Below are 19,029 nucleotides of genomic sequence, written 5' to 3' on the forward strand. Positions count from 1 at the left end.
TTTATCTATAATAATTTATTGGGGAAAAACGCGGAAAATCTTATCTTGTGCATTTTTAATGAATTAATCTTTTAAATAAAAACATTTTTTTTTTAATATAACTGATTTTTTTATTTTAACAGCAATTTAATTTTGTTTGTCTCAAAATATCTCAAAATATTTATTATTTAATGTAAATACTTATAAATATTTGATATTTAAAAACTATAAAAGTAAAGTTAATATATAGGAGAAAATTACATAATATTATTTAATCAAACGTTTGTTACAAAATACATGTTAGTTTTTTCTAGATTTAATCTAATTTTGTGATAATAAATTCTCATTTATTGTGCAATTAAACAGTTGTAAATTTTATTTAAGAAAGAATAATATTTCATTCGCATAATATTTTTTATAGACATATAGGAAATATAAGAAATACTTTTATGAAATTAATTCTCTATATCAATTCACGTTCATGCATCTGGCAATTAATTGAAGCAAGATGCAGCTCACGCGTATAAAGCCGACAATTAAGCACGAAGAGTGAACTATGATGATAAAAGGACATCGCGACGCGATATCGCCTATCTTTCTGGATCGGCTTTACACACATGATGCAATTTCCACCGGTAAAGGAAGACAGACGAGGGTCAGTTTTAACGGCAATCGTGATTTCATGAGGCGAGTCGCACAAAGAGTGGAAATAGATGAAGCTTCTCCTGATAGCGACATCCCCTCGATATATTTTCGATTCTCGTCGTCCGAAGCTCGTACGTTCGAAAGAAATTCTTACCGCACGACAAAAGAATCCCGCGCCCTTTCTGCGCCGAGTAAATCGATTCGCGAAACCCACGCCAGGATATACTTTCTATAAAATTCTTTTTAGAAAAGAAAGGAAACAATGTACTGCCGCGATAAAATCGTTGCTGCACTTTGACAACCGCGTTTTCCGTCTCGCCGATGTGCGTAAATCTCACATGTACTGAGAAAACGATAGACGCAAATGACTTTTTTTTTTAAAGCGGATAATTGTAATATGAATCTTCACTTTATACAAACTTTGTACGGTAGAAAATCGAAAGCGTTTGTAGAAAATATAATTGACTATAAAGATAGAAGAACGGGGGGGGGGGGGGTTGAAAGATCAAGTATCGCAAATACTTGCATTGAATAAATTTACAATAACGCGTAATATATTTTGCAAGAAAAATCCCAACAAATTACTCTTTCACCAAAATCTATTTTTACATAGATATCGATTACAAATATTGCACATATATCGTAAGAAGATATCTTACGGAAAGCTAAGCCAGATATTGCTGAGAATCGATCTACTCATCGATGTATAACATATCGATGCTCGTCTTCGTTATGATTCCCAAGAAGCCGTTCACGATATCGCTATAAATCGTACCATCTGCCTAATGACGAATTAAATGAGAAAATCGATCTTTCATGTAGTAGCATCTGACACTCACATATTCCTTTGCGATCACCGACTTCGAAAGAGTCGAAGTTGCAAAAGAAATATCGAGGACAAGGCTTTAATATGAAATCGATAACCATAAATATACATATATAATGAATTTAAAAAATAATAGATTTTTAAATCGCAACTCTGCTATATATAGAAACATATTATAAATAGATACATAATATGAAAAATACACAACGTGACTTTTTTTTAGCTATATAAAGAATATCTTAAGAATTTTTGTATCTCTTTTAAATATTCTCACGATTTTTTTACATATTTCTTGCACATGAGGAATTTTCTATACATATATTCTATAAGAATTTTTTTTATCTTTTCTTCCTTCCCGTCTTCAGTTAGTCCGTTCTCAAAATATCATAAAACATCGATTTTTAGCTGAAAGCGATCTATACGACCATCATTCTATTAGATTATTAAGCATAAAAGAAAGCTCAGTTTTTTACTTGTAGACTGTAAAGGTGCGGACGATAGTACGAAGCGGCATACATAACGTTGCGATAGACTATAAACGGGAGAGAAAAAAAGAACACGCGGGGAAAAACTCATCGCTCCAGCTCGACGTGAATTTACGAGAAATTCCCTCGAGCGCTAATACGAAATCAATAACCGACCGCGCCTCCGTCGCAAGTCCTGGCGAGAGAACGATGGTCGGACTTCCGGCGAGTGAATACGACTTTTTGAATTGATTCCATGAAACACGTGTCTGTAGTGTCCAGGTCATTTTTGTGCATGATTTTCTGTTTCCCTCGCGTGCTCTCTTTTTTTCTCTTTCTCTCATAGTGTCATAAGTTAAGCATAAAGCCTTCTCCGGGATTGCCATCAGATTCAATGATCGCCAAGAGGCCGTTATTATTAGCCTTGTAATATATCGAATTGACCAGATGGTCAGAGTCTCCTTCTCTTCTCGGTAGGCCGGACCCGTAGTAAGGAGTTTCATTCACAATTGCTCGAGACTTCGCTATTGTGTGATCTGGAGTATCTGTAACTTAGAGTCTCGGCGCAGTCTAAGGCTTGAGCCCACGTAAAATTCAAATTTCTCGCTTGGAGTTCTCGTTGAGCTTACAATGACAAAATGCAGCTCGACGAGAGAAAAAAAGAACGAATGAAGAGAATGCGATGAGGGAAGATGACTTGGACATTCTCAAAGCGGGGAGCGAGGGGATAGAAAGGAGATTTAACTCTAACAGCGGAGAACGAGATGCAAAGGCCAAGTGCCTCTTCCGATTTCATTCATCGGCGGCATCGATGAATGGAAGTCGAACGAATGGTATCCCGCTTTCGTGGATATCATGCAGAGTAATAGTTATTATGAAGTGCGAAAAACTGCGGGATACGTCGTGGGTGTCACTTAAAAAGTCGATTCTGTGCTCAAACCAATAGGCAGGAAGTCTGTGAATATGGTTTAAGAGCGATTCTATTGATTCCTCTAGAGGACGATCCGGTGGGCCTTGAAAAATTTGATGCTACTGGTCAAAAGTAAACAACCTTTCTGCGAACGGGCTAAAAACTTGAGGTTAACGAGAAACAAATTGTAGAATAATTGAGAACGCTGTCGTGAAAGACAAACCATTGCGCTAATGTTAGTAAAGCATACTTTGTGAGTGAATAAATATATTTTTAAATACATAGAAATTTCGAGAAACATTACACTCTAAAAATTGCATAACATGTTCGTAATTATCTTTTTTTTTATTGAAAATTTGATCAATTTTTTTGTTAATTATTATATATGCTTATAGTAAATCTAAAATTAAAATTTTTTGAGTTAAAGTTTAACAAGTAAGTTAAGTAAAGTACAAAGATTAATTACGGAACAGAGATTTATTAATTATCTCTTGCTTATGGATATGAAAAATGTCAAGAGTGAAAATATCGGTATATCGATATTTTATAGTTTCCGAGCTATATTAAAGTAAGCTTGCCTACTCTTCTCACGAGCCAAGGCTCTCGAATGCGGCGATCTTACAAGAAAAAAAGCGCGACTTCTAATGATAACATACACACTCTCGGCCTACTCTATACTCCCACATATTACATTATTTCTGATAATAAAACTAAGAACGTAGATAAAGTAATTTACGTGCGTCGTATTACACGTGCGTCCTTTTCACGCCCACGTTATGAAACGGACGACATTTCTTTTGATTATGCGTAGCATTGTTATGCAAATGGTATGTAAAATAAACAGAAAAGGTAGCAAGGGAAATATAAGAAACTTGTTACGAAGCTCATTAAAAGATATCTTATAATGATATGCCATCAATAGATCGTGATATTTAAATTTATTTTATTATATATTTTCTGAGAATTATCAAATTTCTTATTAGAAATATCTTAAACGCTTTCGAAAAAAATATTTTACTTCAAATATAACGTCAATTTATCTACAGTCTATGCAGCATACACAAAATTTCTATAATTACATTATTATAATATACTTTATTATATTGAATTGAAGTAATGTTGTAAAACTTAAAGACATTGCTTGAATTAATTACACAATTAATTGTTGTTATACTGATATTTATATATTTATACGCAAAGTAGAAGGTTTAAAATAAGAAAGAAAAGTGATTACAACACTTTAATACTTTTTAATGTTAGAATTTATTTTTTACCTTCTCTCCATTCTTCGCTCCAACATCAACCACCTTTTTCAGTCATAAATCTTTATTTGTCAGAGTTTCTTAAGCTCCACGGGCGACCGAGAGCGCGGTTCCTCCATGAGTTTTTTTGTTGGTACTACTATGAAAGTGCTCTATTGCTTGATGTCTTTGATAAACTACTAACGGCTGCGACTTTTAACTTGAACCATTTGGGGATTACGGTTTCTTTAATAAACTAAATAATCTGTAAAATGCACAAAACTACATTTAAGTTATTTACATCGTAAATATCTCTTAAGATTTAAAAAGTCTAATATAAAATTATTGACAAAAATAAATTAAAAATTAAAAATAATAAGAATGGCCAGATATCTGAAGCGTGATTAAAATAAGGAAATAAATTACTTTATATTTTGCTTGCAAAATATGTATGAGGATTATGAAATGCTTGGTTACTTGATATTAATTTTGAAGAAGAGTGCTTAAACAGAAATGATAAAAAGTCAACGAATTCGCGCACAGTATCGTTATCGGCGATAAAACTTTAGGAAAATGGCGACCAAACTGCAGGCGAGCGGTATAGATATTTTATGCACTTTAATAGTGCTGTCGTTTCCCATCGAAAGTTTTATCGTGAGTTGTTCTTTCTCGTTTCGCTCAGTCGAGAAATTAAAGTACGAAGTCCTTCATTAATCGCGAAATTCTTAACGATAAAATATTAAATAGCAGTCAGAGATGAAATATAGATTTTCAATTTGTTATTGCTGCAACTTTTCTTTGCATATAGTATCAGTAATTATAAAATTGTATTATCAGTGATTGGCCAACCGTGACATATATGATCTGTATATATAATATGATTGGATGTTATATAAAAGAAGAATTATGTAAATATTATTGTTTTATAGAAATAGATCAGAATTATTATTAAATAATGCTTATTACTATAATGACAATTACAAAATAATAGGATATTATATTTTACTTATATTTAAAATATTTTTGTATCTTTTTTATACTTTGCCTATAATTTAACATTTAATCTCTTGTTATCAACGAATATTACCGCTATAGAGATCGAATTCTTTTTATATTTTAAGCCGTTTGATATTTGATAATTATCTGTCATATCGCATATATAAACGCATATAATAATTAACAGCAATACAATTTGTAGCGTGATTAATCGGAAAATGGTGCGCTGTAAACAAGAATTGGCAAATTTAACTGAACGCATCATTAAATTCCGCGTCGTTGCGTCATTCGATACCGTTCAGACACTGTCATTGTCGCGGGGGACGTTAGGGGTCGACATTAAGTTCAAAGTATGTACAAATTGAACATTCCGGAGAGACGACGAGCGCGACTATTGAAAAAAGAGATGAGTTACGCGTCAGAGAGAAGCGAATCGCCATTCTTCCAGCAACGAACCGCAACCCCTCCCTTTCTTTCTGCACAGGGACGTTTATTAAATTAGGTAGCAAGGGGACAGAGGGTTGCGGATGCAACTTGCGCAAACAACATGGTGTGGGAGGGGGGAGGGGGGAAGACGCGAAGCAAAGCATCTGGAATGCAGGACGAGGGTGATTCGGCCGACGACAATTGTCGGTCGATGAGAGGAGAGAGAAGTTACGGTACACAAATGCATTTCGCGTAAGGGTGTTAATAATTATCATGACGGTACTATCGCGATTAAAATGCATTAGACAGAAAGGTACATCCATCGAATAAAATTACGTTTAATGAATACAACTGTTTAATTCATGAGGCCATATAGATTTTGTAATTTGATGTCATTTTTCGTTATTAAATTAACATAAGCAGAAATGGAACGCATAATATCGTGGATTCAACTAAAATGCAATACTATTTCGTCAAGTAGGTCGATTATATTTTGACGTGGTACCTGAAATTAATATGAAATCATCGTCGAATCGTTAGGGAGAATATGCCAATTCATTGCGGGCCGTTGCATATTCATTGCGTCTCTTGGAAGCTAATAACTTCACCGTCATTATACCAGAATGTAACGTGCGCTTAGAAGTCACAGTCGGCGGTCGTACTACTCATTTTCCAGCCGAAACTTTATAGCCTCAATAAACGCATGATATGCTATTTTGGGTATTACGCGGCGAATCCATTGTGACGGTTTCCTTCGTGTTTCGTACGTTGTTACATTTTACGGAGCAATCTCTATGTGTATTTCCAACAACAATTATCATGACCCATAAGACCACGACAAATGAAACAATTGCACGCAATCGTAATGTATACACTGAAACTTTTAAAAACAGTTGAACAAACAAGAGAAACGTTTATACTTTATTAATTTTATTTTATAACTTTATTAATTTTATTTTATAAGAAGAGATTCACAGTAATATATAATTACTAACTTTTGTATCACAATTATGGAAATATTTTACATAATACATATATAAATATATTGGGAATAACAGTTTGCATATATTTTACTTCCACTTTATGTAAATATTTATACACTATGTATATATTTGTCTGTACAATGTACAATTGTGATTGAAACTGATATTCCCAAACGTATAACGTCAACAAAAACTCTTGATCAAAAAGTCATAAAGATTTACGTCCTACATGAAGCTTTTAATCAAACGAAAAGGTAAAAGATGAAATTTGCAATGTAAAAACAAACAGACTCGCTCTCTCTTTCTTTTTTTTTCGCATGAGTTGTGTCGCATTCAAATGTGTTCTTCTCATCGCTCAATGTCGTCAAATTGACCAAAATCAGGGTTTGACGGTTAAATATAAAACAGAAAAAAATACACCGCGTACGTACATACACATACACAGAGTTTCTTTTTTTTCTCTCTATCTCTCTCTCTCTCTTACTCTTTCTAGTTATACGTTTACGAAGTTTTTGGTCCAGTCACGAGTCCATTTCACGCTTTCATATGCGCGCGTCAGCGTGACGCGTGATATATCATAATTTTGTAACTGCTCTCCTCTCGAGTGTGCATATTGGGGTGGGGATATCGAACATGTTTCCCGTATTCATAACTCGACAATGGGCACTTGAACCTGCCTTGTTAGGCGGGAGCAGCGAAGCGTGGAAACTGGGTGGAGTCGGCACATAGCACCTATAAGCTCTTAGGACCCGTTGCGCGTTATTGATGGTCCTGCGGATGAAAGATCCTTGCGTTTATAGCTCCTCCTCGATGAGGAGCGCGAGATCGTCGATCGACTGCATCACGCATAGTGAGAGCAGCCTCTTCAAGGAGGCAGAAAAGCACCGGTGTCATCGACCAGCCAGAAAGATGGATTCGCGAGATTAAGCTTGCAATTCTATATACATAACTGTGATGTATTTAATCATTATGACATTTAATGACATTTAATCCCATCAAGATCTCTGTTCAATCATTTGTGCACGTGGTTGCCTAATCTTTAAAATTCTTACATTTGAATAATTAATTTAATATTACATACATAGAGATATCAAATTTTTCTTGCGACTTTTAAGTTGTAAGAAAACCTAATTATTTTAATTTCTTGGTATACTTGATTGTTCTACATTGTATAGAATATAGTTAAGATTGATTACAACTAAAAAATTTTGAAGATAGAAAATGTAATCAATAATAATCAATAATGACATATAGTTAATTGTTCGTATAATTTAATGGCAAATATTGGAATAGTATTAATCAGTATGCTATTATAATATTAGAAAATATTAATTGTTTACGCTGCTTTAATGTATTATATCTAGTGTGAATATGCTAATACTCTCAGGAGAGAATATTCAATTTTGCGGAAACAAACAACTTTTATTTTAATAAAAATATATTTATAACAAATGGGAAAGATTTTAATTATCTAATTTATTATAAAATAATATAATTTTTTTTATTTTTATCGAATTATTCTAGCATATAAATTAAATAATTTTCATTTAGGTGTAAGTTACAAATGAAAATGATATTATTGCCAATTTTTAATATAAAGACAATTATGAATCTTTAATCTATCTCTATTTATTCACAAAATAGATTTAGAAGTTTCACGTAATTCTATAACATATTCATTCAAAGCAAACTGATATTACGGGATAAACTTGAGGAACTCGACTTCCGATTGATATTAAGTCGATTATAGCTACTCGAGGAATCGGAACATCCAAGTAATCAATCATTTGACTAATCAGAAGATATATCGCAAACCAAACACACGAAATTGAATTTCTAAGGATTAATTAATATCCGATTTTCTTGTATCGAATCCCAACTGTTATCAACATTAATAATAAAATTTAGTAAATGGATGCGTATTTTGATACTAATTAGTTAATAATAATTAAGTATTATCAAAGTAATAATTGATATTATCTTATAATTATATATGCGAATAACATTTCAATATAATTATTCTTTTTGCAATTAAATAATATTTTTATTAGCTAAATGTCGCTTGTTTTAAAATTACAAAATTTAATTATACTAAAATATCATATTTTCTGAAACATTGCTTACATTTTTTTTATTTATTTATCAATGCATTCTTCGCAATGCGAGATGCGTCCTGACACGCGTAAATAGCGTGAAGTCGATCCATGCAATCGGCGAGAGATTGAGCGAGGTTAATTCTTAATTAAATTGCGCACGCGAATTCGATTCGTTACGAGACACCCTTGTCCCGTATTTTCCGCGCGCACCTGCATGTCCCCTACGCACGCCACGTGGAATCCGTAGAACATCGGAGCGTCCACAATGTAGGACAGAACAAATGCGAGGCTCACCCGAGCACGTTTTCGAAGCGCGCAAGCAATATACGCCCGCGACCCTAAAAACGCCGTCAGTGAAAAAGACACAACGAACGTGAATACAACGGCGAACTGTATTCGCGGCACGTCGAGACTATGTCACTGGCGTAGAATCGTGAACTGTTATTTTACCGACTTCGACGACCGGGATCGCTCATGAATGAATTGCGTGTCCCGGAAGATAATCGAAAAAAGATTGCGTATTTTTCGCCTGCGATATAGTAGACGCTCCGCTGTGAACGTTAATTTGATCATGAAGTAATAGAAAAGCTTTTTATCTTAGGTTTAGAAAAAGAAATTGTCCGAGAAATAACGAACAGTTTTCGTAAGTCGAAAGATTTCAAAATACCTTGAATATAAAAATACAACAAATATAGATATAAATGTATAAAATATAGAATGGTATAAATTTATTTAAAAATCGATACTTATATGAAGAGTCGAATAGCGAGATAAATCTGTCAGAAAATTTAACAATTTTACGTAAATTGCAATGCGATGTAACATATATTACATAACCAGCCTAAATCGAGTCACTTAATTTAAGTTTGGATACGAGATAGAGATACGAGCAGTATATTATACCGGAGTAGATGGAAGGGCATCTCTGGAAAGACTCGATTTGAAGAGCGGTTCCCGATATTGCAATCGCGCGAAACAGTTTACGACAGTTTCAAGGCAACTTCAAACCACGTGCTGCACATACACGATAGTTGCGATTGGCACGAAATAACTAGAGAAAGAGAGAAGGAAAAGGAGAGAGAGAGAGAGAGAGAGAGAGACTCGTAACTCGAATCTACGATAACCTGGCGAGGTCGACTTAACACGTTGACACTACTGGTAGAATTGATGCAACACGCGGGATAGAATACACATATACATATACACTCATTTTCTTCTTCTTTCTCGTTCCCCTTTTTGATCCTTGCTCGTCCTTTATGCAGGCTGCACGTGTACGCTCGTCATGGTCCCTATCGGCTTGAACGCAACATCGTGCGTTAATGCGCGTTATATATCAATATCGTTGATGTGTGTTTATGTGTGTGTGTATGTGTCGTGATACTAGATATCGCGTAATAAGCTAGTCCAGAGGGGTCAATACTCATTTTATGCTTTAATGTGAGTGACATTAGCACGCGAGGCACTGTCTACACACACGCCTGTTTGCATTATTGAATATACACTCGCGGATAATGTATCGCGCGTGATATAATAGTTATCACTCGTCCTTTTGCTACGAGACTGTGTCTAGTTCGAAAAAAACAGCTATATGTTTTGTGTTCGTTTTAATTACTTCCAGTATATCAGATCTTGTGCACTGTATAGATACTATTTTTAACATTCAAACATATATAAATAAAAGTTGTCAAGGCAAAGCAAACTATTAATAATATTACACAAGAGATTTCAAAAGAATAAGTTAAACACATTTTTTTTTTTTAAAGTAGAATTTGCATTGCTTGTGAAATTATATATATGAATGCAAACTGCAAAAAAAAGATTCGATCAAATATATATGCTACGTATATATTACGGTTCAGTGATCCTTTAGAGTGACATTTTATCTATGGCGATTGATGTTAAAAAAAAGCGATGTTTACACGAGAAGCGTGATCATACTCCCTCTAAAGAAAAAAAATTAATGATTTTCCGTCATTCATCGGCTACTTCTGTTACGCGTCGATCGATGAATAGAGAGGTGATGCTCGAACGAAAATGAAATCGTCATCGATCTCATTTGAGAGTTGGCCGTACGACAAATTCGTATTAATGACCAGGCACGTTTCTTACGTTTCCGCATACTCATCATCCAGTACAATGTTGACGTAACAGTTGCGAACGATTCCAGATAGTTCTCGTCGGCGGAGTTTCTCTTATTGTCGGGTTGGAAATTGGTCGAACATCATATGTCGCCCAACGACATGTCGCCGGCGACATTTGGACTTGTGTCATGTAGATTCCGCTGACAATCGATATCATACAGCTGTATGTCCAATATGACACATGCAATCATACGCGTCGCTCGTCTATCTATAATCAAAATGTGAAAAAAAATGTCATAGACCGGATAAAAAAAATTTTTTATCGTGCAAAAGTTTTTAAAAAATTTCCTCACACAACACATATACATATATCATTTTTTTTTTTAATTATTGGAGCTACTGCACTTTCTCATTAAAGTTAAACTTTTAGTTGGACACTGTGCTTAATGAAGCTAGAATATAACAATACAACAATGAGGTATTCACGATTTCAATGGCGTTAAGTAATTAACATTACCTTTTGGAACGTGGCATTGCCTGGAAACGCAACGTTACTGGCACGGATTAAATCGAATTAGAACGCAGAAACGAATAAACAAAAGCAGAACGATTTTCGTCATTAATGCCGCTCGCGACACATCTATCCCCGTTTCCCAGAGAATTCACGATAGTGTTACGAGTTTTTTTTATCATAAAAAACAGAGAGAAAAACCGTAAAAAAATCAATAAAACGAGTAACAAAATTCCATAAAAATGTCATTGAATCGGTTACAAAAAAAATATCCTTAAATATACGAATATCCGACTATTGTTTCCCGTGGGATGATATACCACTTATCAACTACTCTTACATATCACACACACATATCCCATACATAGCTATTTATATGCTGTCTACTTTCACAGATATACATATACATTTACATACTAAAACATTCGACATTATACGTGATCGGCCGCATTGAGACACATTTATAAAATATATCTGCGTACACACACGTTTGCAGAATTGCGTGATTAATTACACACGCGCGCGCACATACACACTCTTTCGATAGCCGAATAGCACGCAGTGCACGCGTCTTCGGCTTTGCTGCACAATCAAGTGTCCCTCATTATTGTCAGCGGTTATTTGCCTGGTGGAGTAGTCAATGAGAAGTGATTTAGTAAACAAGTAGCATATTGCCGATGGCAGCCCGCTGAGCCATGTGATTTAATGTTTCGTGGAATACACGTAGAGCGTAGGTAGCTCGGGAGAGAATCGATTCTCTCGTCCCGGGGATTTCTCCCCTTTCGTTGGTGGGAAAGCCAGCTTGCCGACAGCATTCGGCTGATTTAAGTGTCCGTCGCGGCGAAACGGCCGATGGTTCATTAAATGTTGCGCGTAATTCGAGTTTTGATTCGCTAATCGGCTTATTTGAATGTACCAAAGATAATTTTCATACAATTGATTAATTTCTTAAATTTTTTAAACCTCTTGAATTTGTCTTAAATATTTTATGAATATTTTATTAGTACATTGAAGTTATTATATTATTAGGAAGTTATTATATTAATATATTATTTTTTGAATACAAGAAATTAATAAGAGAGAAGGAAAATATTTTATTTGAATAGAATTATGCGAAAACAAGAGTTAATTTAGATATATGTATAAAGAGAGAGAGAGAGAGAGAGAGAGAGAGAGAGAGAGTGTGTAAAATAAATAAATTATCTCACACACATATACACATAAAGATTTCCGCAGAAACAAAGATATATAACAATTAGAAGTAATGAAGTCTAATTATTCATTTGGCTCTCTCATTACGAGATTCTAATTAATAGTATATATACTTGTATGATCTGACATCAATTGTACTTTGCAGTTCGTAACCAGTGCATTATTCTCGTTTAATTAAACCGATTTAAGCCGTCGTGTTTTCATAAATTTTCCCGCTGTCTAACGTATCTAAAAGCCGGCGGCTCATATAACTCCTTTACGGACCTTTAGAGATATATCACGGAAAGAGTGATATATCGTGATTCGTTGAAAGTACCTCAAACTTGGAACTCTATAATACCGATAAATTACTCAGCCGTAACTCCCACGAAGTAAAACTCGTTGCGGAAGAGTGCGGATGGATCGATAACTCGTCCAAGTCAAAGTTTGCCTCCTCGCGAGAGATGGCCGATTATTAAATATTCTATTAATCTATCGGATCTATCCTATCCCTTTTTTCTCCTTTTCATGCTCTTTTGTAAAAAAATCTCTCTTGTTGAATGACGACTTCGAACTTTTAATTACTGCATTCGAATGTTTTATAAGTCAGTTCGTGGAACCGTTTCATGTATTTGACTCTCAACCACCTTATTAAAGGCAAAAATAAAGACAAAGCAACGAGTAGAACAGCAACTTATGTTGCTTAACTATCATCGTGATTCTAAACTATTCCAACCATGTCGCTCTCTCAACCACTCGACGTTATCGCTTGCACATGAACTAGACGACCGGCAAAGCATTGCACGTTGAACAAAAAGCAACCGCGATCGCGTGCCTAGAAATTTAATAGGTCATCGTAAATCCGACTTCTCGAGATGTCAGAAGAGCAAGAGAGAGAGAGAGAGAAAAACAGAACACTGCCAGTCACAAAACGAAAGTAACGCCTGTGCATTTTGGCGAGTTTCCAATATAATATGGTTAATCCGGCAATTTTCCAGAACGTTAACTTCATATTCGACGTACGTATGTATGCTATTATATAATAGAAGTCGCGAGAAGCCGAGTCAGTTTAACGCCTGTATCGCCGTCGATGGGACGGTCCGGGACGCCCTTACATTCGGACACCGAAGGTATTTTATTCGGGAGAGAAAATAGCCCCGTTATATACCTTCCTTCGATGGTAGCACGCTTCGAAGACATATGTTCGTTCTTTTGTGCCTGCTCGCCCTCACGAGCCTCTCTTCATCTCCTAGCGATCTTTCCAACGACGTACATTTTTTTTCTTCTATTCTCCCAGCCGATTCTTTATCTCTCGCTTGGACGCTACCGGCGCCCTTTGCGAAGGGGACTACTGGCGCGTGGTCAATTTTATTAATGGCCCACACCCGTGTCGCGGTCAACTTAGGTTTAAAGAATCGCGTTGTGTACCTTCATTGCCGTATAAAAGAACAACGTAAAGGTGATGCGATTAAATGGCATACTTAAACATTAGAATATAAAAGTAACTTAATGATCTTTGTTTTATCGAAATAAAAATATCACTAATAACATTAGATAGATTTAATTAATATGAAACATTCTCTTCAATTCACAGAATTGTGAATATTGAAAAAATTAACTTTGTTAGTAAAATTGGTTGCATTTTCACAATATTTAAAGAAAAAAAACAAGACAGATGCGAAACGTAAACAACAAAACGCACATCCATACATTAAGAAAAATCAACAGTAGTTGAAAAAAAAGATCAAAAATGACAAAATAAAAAAATACGATAAATTCTTTTTTATTTCTTTTTTTTCTTTGTACGATACGGAAACATACGCATGTCCGACACGTTGTCAGCAACATTTGTGACTTTTTTTAAATTCACTACAACTCGAAATGCCGTTATTGCACGGAGCCATATAGCTAAACTGACGAAAAAACATAGCGGTAAAACAATTTGTATATAAATCTGCGCGACTGAATTCGCCAATAAAATATATTTAATCCGAGCATATGCTGGACAAACATTTGTTAATGAGAAAAACATTTGTTAATTAGATTTGTAAGATTTGTAAGATTGCGTTTTATCCTAATTGATCTCTGATTTTCCGTCGCTTCCGCGAAACGAGAGAGACAGAGAAGTCGGTTCACAGCGAAGAGGATTTTCTTTTTTTTTTTTCTTTTTTTTTATTTCCGCGCCATCAACTTCTGTTTTTCCGATCCTGTTTCCCCTCATCCGCGTTTATTTTTTTTCGCCGATCAAACCGTCGTTACCCGCAATTTCCCGTTCCCGTGATCCACGCGCGCGAATAAACTCTATTCGTCCCGACACTGTCGCGCTCATCTTTCGTCGACACGTGTACACATTAGCACGCGTGTGCACGAGAATCCGCGTATGCATATGCATGCAAACCGACGAGTGACAGGGATATAAGCGCAGGCGAACGGATGATGACTTTTCGCCCCGAGGATATCCAGAATCACGATGTGACCTCGCGTGGGTGCCAATCGAATATTCTTCTTTTTTTTCCATTTATTTTGCTTTACGGTTTTCACTCGTTTGCTCGTGTTTGTGTCGTCGTGTGTCAATGGCGCGAAAAGTATCATCGATTTCACAGCATTTCAATGTATTAAGTATTGCAGCTGAACACTGCACACCTATTACTAACAATTTATATTGACTTTTTATACTCTCCATGTCTGTAAAATTAAAATTGGAAACTGGTTTTCTAAAAAATTTCTATTGCACTTTGGCCTCTCTTATAAATAGAAGTTTAAAAATATATAATAGCCTTGAGCCATCCCATTTGACAGACACGTGCTATATCCCCCTCTGAGGTATGCTGCTACTAATAGCAGCACAGATAGGAGATAATTGACCAGTTTGCTTTACCTAAACCTCTACGAGAGATCTTGATGAGGAAGTGGTCGAAGAGACAGCTGACATCGACTTGATCGTGTCTCCGCATATATTGATCTGGCCACTCCACGTTCGATATGTGGGTCGAGATTACTACTAGACAGTATATTCGAATCTGCGAGCAATTCTGATTTAGTTAGAAGATCTCTCGTACGGATATAAACTCGAATGAATTTCTGCTTTTCATTTCGATCAAGAGCAGTTTCTATTTTCCAAAAAGTTTCTTCACAACTAAAAATAATTTTTTTGGAAGAAGAAATACATTTTCTATATCTTGTAAAATAATAATATATTTTTAAAACACATGTCTCTACATTTAGACTTTTCGAAGAAAACAAGCAAAGATCTTTATTTTATTTACTTTATTTATAAATCTATATAATATAAACATAGAAATAAAATAATTTCTCGCTCGAATTTGTCTCGAATTGCGCTGTAAATTATTCGTGGCAAATTTATTTATCTACACCTGAAAATTAGGTAAAATAAAATAAATTGTAAACGCGATCAGGATGTTAATAATTTTGCAAAATATTTTAATTTATCTGAAGCAGCGCATTGTTTTCGTTTAATTAAATCACTTTATCGAGTTGCTTTATTAATATAGTAACGAAAGAGCAATATAATTTTTGGAGAAAATTAATACTGCGAAGCGACGCCGTACCGCACGAGTGAAAATTTCAATTATCTATGCAACGATAAATTCTACGAGATTAAAATAAACACAAACTATCATCAACAATTTCGCTGGACGCGTCGGAAATTTTGTGATTTGACACGTCCGCGTTTTATTTACTTGGTTTATGTGCGATCTCGTTTTTATTAAAGATACATTTTGCGTCGAGAGAGAAAGAGAGAGAGAGGGAGAGAGACGTAAAAAGGAAGAGAGAAACAATAATAATATCGTGGAATTCTGCAAATTTTTAATATAATGTACGTACATGCACGTATTTTACGTATATAGATCCACACGAGGCCTATATATGTTCCGCTACGTCGCACACATAGAATTCGCAACCGTACGAGTTACGTGAGTATGGTTTCCGCAGTAATTTCGAGAACATTCTTGCTGATTGTGGGAAGACCCGTAGTACTATAATAGTACGAATAGTCAGAGTCACATGTTTCGAGGCTTCCATCCAGGGATAACGTTAATTGAACGAATAATCTCGCGACTTGAAATTATTCTTCAATATATTCTCAAAGAATTTAATAGCGAAACATTAATCAGGACATTTTAGAGGTTCTCGTATGTATCTATAAGAATCAATAAAAAGTGAATACAATATTGTTCTTTACCGAATTCAAAGTCAATTATTCCGTGGCGATAAAATTGAAAATGGGAGCTCATTGTTTTTTTTACGATTTAAAACCCGACGTTTGTCTGCTGATCCATAAGCAGGCTCACCGTAGCGTTAAGACTATTGATATGAAATATATTTCGGATTACCCCCAAACCGCGTTGCGATAAATCCACGCGATGGTACCTTCGTCCACCCACGCGAATTTCCGGATCGTGGGCGTTTCCTCTCGCCTGTCGACAATTTAAAGCGATATTTAGGAACGCGAATGAGCGTTGAATTTTGCGCTAATCGCGTTATTAGACCGCGTCGATTTGATTTCACCGACGTCACTCGCAGCAACGACGGAAACTGTTTTCTCGTGACAGACGAATATTCGAATATAAAAAAGTAATCGCTCTCTGTCGCGCGCTGTAATTAGGTTAAATTACAACGGACATTTACGTGTGCACGTATGTACTCGATCAGGATGCCAATAATCGAGGAAAAATCAATTGAGAATCAACTACGACAGATACTCGCATATATAACGTTATTATTCTGCGATATTTGTTGTTATGTATGCGAATGCGAATTTGTGTGCAATGTATACTATACGCACGCAATACTACGCAATACCACAAAGTAATCAATAATTATAGTACAATTATTATTTGCAAGAAATGTGCAACAATATTGCAACGCTAGTGTGATTACTAGTGATAAACAACAAGGTAGTTGAAAGCATTAATTATAATTCCGAGCTTGCAGACACGCGTATAATTCAGACCTAAGAGATACGACGTATCCCTTTATGAACAAACATGTATTCGCAAATTCTATTACATCGTAAATGCATGTCCCTAGACATGTACCGCATAGTTTCCTCATCATGCAGGTGCGCTACACGAGAAAGAATCGATCTTTCTCCTTTAACAATCAATAATTTACTAATTTTACTAATTTTACTTCATAATTTACTAATTTTGCTATTTTCACGTAAATTCGTGCGAGATTTTTTAGTAAAAAAAAACTAGTACTCTGTTTTATTTGTCATATTTTTGCTGTTTCGATGAAAAACTTTTATTGCACAAGTGATTTATTCTCGCAGTCGATTTAGATTTCAACTTTGCCGTGTCAAAGTTTATGCACAATTAAGACTTACCGTCTCGAATATCAAATCCGCGTGACTGCAATCACGAGAATCGCCGCAAAAGTTTCGCCCACGTTTGTAACAAATTGTCGTTGCACATGAATCGCACGAAATGAACTTTTTCGCTGACACCCGTCAAAGCGCCTGTAAATTTTTGCCTTCCATTTGCCACTCTCCATTCACATGTTCATTTTTTTCTGCGAGTGCTTTTGACCGAAACAAAGGTCGCGGAATACTCTAGACTGAGAATTGAAAAACTATGGAATACAAAAAAGGGGGACAAGAATAATGCATAATACATCCCGCAACTTGGCGATGCTTTACCCACGAAAAATTTTGCGCGACTAAGAAACTGCTTTTATGTGGAAACGAGCCTCGAATATTTTTTTGATTTATCATTAAAATTCAAGTTACAGAATTTTCTTGTTCTTCGCTCTTCTAGAATTTTTAACGCCGTTCTCTGAATAGTTGTAGATTTTGCGCGATCATTTCAACATTATTCGAAGGAACAATATCATAATTAATAATAAATTACACTTTACACTTTATTTTATTTTAGAATATTTTTAGATAAATCATGTGTGTGTGAAATCCTTTGAGTTTGCAAGTCAGAACAAGAATATCATCTCTTTTCTCATATTTCAGTTATATATTTAATTTTATAAAATTTTCATAGAGAATATTGTATAAGTTGACATTTATCTCTTAATATCGAAAATTTATAAAAATATTTTAATATGCAACACTGAATAACTTTGTAATCAGGCTTATTGTAAAATTTTTGCTGAGGAACTTCGTAGCATAAGAAAATTGACTCGAAACTCTTCAAATGTTAAAAAAAATGCGTAACATCTGCTCTATATGGCTGTATATGTATATGGAATCGCGTAAAAATCCTCGCAATCTTTACATTTATGCTTGGGACAGACGCGTCCGTAACGAGAGATTTTCCCGGCATCTTAGGCCGTGATAAGAAAAAAAGTCGGGCTTTTCATAGCACAGGGACACATTTATATGTATACTAACACTCAAGATCTTGATCACTAATTGAAAGCGGTGAGAAATCCCACGCGTGAGAAATTATTAGTTTACTTTTATCGAGAGAAAATATTATAAGGCTGGTAATCATCTACGCCCTTGAAACTTCTTTGCATCCCTCTTAACTTTTCCCTCGTTATAATATTCAAAACAGAGAACTGATGCCCAATGATATACCCCGGACAACGAAAGAGCGGAATCAATAAAGCTAGGATATGTTTTACAGCGGTTATTTCTCTCTCTTGTTCTCCCTCGTAATCTTTTCCGGCTTCTTTTCGTTTATTTCGCAGAGATTTTTATGTGA

General features: G+C 35.2%; 1 long non-coding RNA gene across 2 annotated transcripts in view; it reads left to right on the plus strand.

Annotated features, from left to right (window-relative positions):
* The window catches only part of LOC145940353 (uncharacterized), a 126,876-nt gene that overhangs the window by 17,517 nt on the left and 90,330 nt on the right, over positions 1-19,029 (plus strand). The window lies entirely within an intron of this gene.

The sequence above is a fragment of the Prenolepis imparis genome, unplaced genomic scaffold (assembly GCF_030444845.1).
Source record: "Prenolepis imparis isolate NDT839.2.m4 unplaced genomic scaffold, iyPreImpa1.0 SCAF_9, whole genome shotgun sequence".
Classification (NCBI taxonomy): domain Eukaryota; kingdom Metazoa; phylum Arthropoda; class Insecta; order Hymenoptera; family Formicidae; genus Prenolepis; species Prenolepis imparis.